The sequence below is a fragment of the Pinus tabuliformis genome, chromosome 6, assembly GCF_031772625.1.
Source record: "Pinus tabuliformis cultivar Carrire ecotype Pingquan chromosome 6, CPIR1, whole genome shotgun sequence".
Lineage (NCBI taxonomy): Eukaryota > Viridiplantae > Streptophyta > Pinopsida > Pinales > Pinaceae > Pinus > Pinus tabuliformis.
In genome coordinates this window covers 859966195-859969211 of record NC_142292.1, presented here as the reverse complement: position 1 = coordinate 859969211, position 3017 = coordinate 859966195, and the positions used below count along the sequence as shown (strand labels likewise).

Sequence of the window (3017 nt, the reverse complement as noted above, 5' to 3'; positions counted from 1 at the left end):
TGTAGCAGTGATCCCTTTTCTGAATAAAGGATATTCTACATGCTGTTTTGATATACATATTAGGCCAGAATTACAATAAAAACTGATAGGAAAGAGACTGATATCAGATTTAAGAAGACACAGACCTTACATTTAATTCAGCCATACAGACAAAATAAAAGAGGTAAAGAGAACCTGAAATACACAGTGAATTCTTAAGGCAGTGGACAGTCTTATATTGTTTGCAAAATTCCAGAGTATAAATTGGAAGAAAACCCTCCTAATCTCTGTCTTTCTCTTCCACAACACGTCCAGAACTCCTCCAGTAAATCTGAGATAGTTTGGCACTGATAAGGGAGATGTACGCACAGGTAACAGGATGATATCAGCTCTCACACCCAGGCAGAGGTATCATGGCCTGTTTGTTTTCAAGGCAGCCTCCAAATCTGTAATATGTCCCTCACACCAAAGAGAAAACTCAAACTTGGACCCTTCAATAAGAGTACGCTCAGCCAGGAGTAAATAAAGCCTTGATGCGGATATAAACTTGGTCTCTCAAAAAACAGAACTTGGCCCATAAGTCAGAACTTTTTACCCTTCAGAACTGTTTACTTCAACTCAGTCATGTACCAAACTTCTGGCCCTTTCACTGCTGGAAATTCATCATTACATCACTGACTAATTGTGGTGATTACACTCTTGATAACATACTATTCATGGTAACAATTTGTCCTAGATTACTGTGGTAAATGTGCTTGTATCAGTTCACTGCTCACTCATGTCATTGATTACAAATCTGCTCTTGAATTACTGTGGTAAAATGAGCCTTAAGGCTGGTATATTTCCCCAATATTGATGCCTTAGCCCTATTTCATCAGATGCAACTGGCAGACGTGAAACCTAACTCAGTCACTTTGGTAAGTGTGCTCCTGGCATGTGCGCATTTAGCATCGCAGAAACAATGTAAGTTGATTCATGGTTATATAATTAAAGGTGGATTTAACTCTAATCTTGTTATAGTCACAGCCCTAATTGACACATATGCCAACTGCGGCATTTTAGAGGTTGCACACCAGTTGTTTGACCAGATGTCTGAAAAAAATGTGGTATCATGGAGTGCAATGATTGCTGCCTATGGAATGCATGGTCTTGGTGAGGAGGCAATTTCTCTTTTTCACCAAATGCAGATGACGGGCATACTGCCAAACCACATCACCTTTGTTTCTCTTTTGTCTGCATGCAGCCATTCAGGCCTGGTGCTTGAGGGCAGACAATATTTCAATTCTATGGTTCAATATTATTGCATTGTTCCCAGGGTAGTGCATTATGCATGCATGGTTGATCTCCTTGGCCGAGCTGGGCATCTACATGAGGCATGGGACTTGATTAAAACCATGCCTTTAGAACCAGGTGCGAGTGTGTGGGGTGCTTTGCTTGGAGCATGCAGAGTTCACTGCAATATTGAGCTGGGGCAATATGCAGCAGAGCAACTTTTCGAGTTAGAACCTAAAAATGCTGGATGTTATGTACTGCTGGCAAACATCTATGCTGCAGCTGGCAGATGGGAAGATGTAGCAAGGGTAAGAACAATGATGAAGGACAGAGCGGTTAAAAAGACTCCAGGTTACAGCTGTACTGAGGTAAATAATAGGGTTCATGCATTTGTCATGGGAGACAGATCACACCCTCAATCAGAGGAAATTTATGAGATGCTGGAGACTTTGGAAAGGAAGATGGAGGCAGTGGGGTATGTTCCAGATACAAATTTTGTACTACATGATGTGGAGGAGGAGGTGAAGGAAAGTATGTTGTCTACTCACAGTGAGAAGCTGGCCCTTGCTTTTGGGCTAATAAGCACAACCCTGGAACCCCACTTTGGATTACAAAAAACCTGCGCATCTGTGGCAACTGCCATAGTGTTACCAAGCTCATCTCCAAGATTGCTATGCGAGAAATTTACATGAGAGATGCAAACCGTTTTCATTATTTCAAGGATGGAATGTGCTCTTGCAAGGATTACTGGTGATGTTGGTTTCATTGCACTAGCAACATAAGCCCATGATTAGGGACAAATGTCGCTCCACGTGTTGTTTTACATTGTGCAGTAGCCTGTTTGTGGAAGATCTTGTTTCCATTAATTAGGCTTTGGATCTTGTTTCCGATCATCATCAACAGGCGAACAAAACATCGAGAACCCGATAAAAACAGATCTTACTAAAAAGGAGAAAAATTAGAAGTAAATAACTGCCCAAATGCATCTTCCTTATAGTCAAGGTCCCATTTATGTGCACAGGAAAAGGGCCACCGAAGAGGCCATGAAAACAACTTTCAAAACAAAATCATGAAATAGCCATGGATTAAGAAATTTACATGTCAAGAAGGACATCCTCCTCTTCTTCGCCCGTGGTGACAGTAACCTCCTCAAGCTTAACAATGGGTGCAACCTGAGCTCCAGTGTCCTCTTCCTTTCCGGCATCATCCTCGTTCTCTCTCGAATCGTAATCTACTGCCCGTGTAAGAACAGGATCCTCCTGAGTTCCAGCCATCCCAATACCAGATAGTGCACAGAGGGAGGGCTCGAATGAAATCGATGGATCCAAAATATGCCAGAAACTCGCCCAATATCAGACACGAATGCGAAACCCCGAGGATTTTGGACAAAGGATTTAACTGTGCAAAAATGCTTCGAAGGCAAAGGGCAAAGAGGTCGACGGAGAGAAAACACTCTATATAAGGGTTTTTGAGGTCGATGGAGAGAAAACACTCTATATAAGGGTTTTGAAGAGGGAAGGCCGGTAGCTGTTAAAGATTGAGAGTAAAAGTAGCATCGTTAAAGATAATATAATAAATTATTACAGGGATGTTTGGGGGGTTTCAAAGGGAGAGAAGGCCATGGAATAACCCCTAAATCATCTCCAACATGAGAGGCCTACTTCATTCATGTTGTCATGTTGGGACCAGAGGTTGTTGTGCGTTTTTTGTTTTCGCAAATTTGAACTTTTTCCTTGGTGATATATTATTGTGTTTATTGTAATAAT

General features: G+C 41.6%; 1 pseudogene; it reads left to right on the top strand.

Moving 5' to 3' along the window:
• The first annotated feature begins 857 nt into the window (after positions 1 to 857).
• LOC149261605 (putative pentatricopeptide repeat-containing protein At3g49142 pseudogene) lies at positions 858 to 1943 on the top strand (annotated as a pseudogene).
• The last annotated feature ends 1074 nt before the right edge of the window (positions 1944 to 3017 follow it).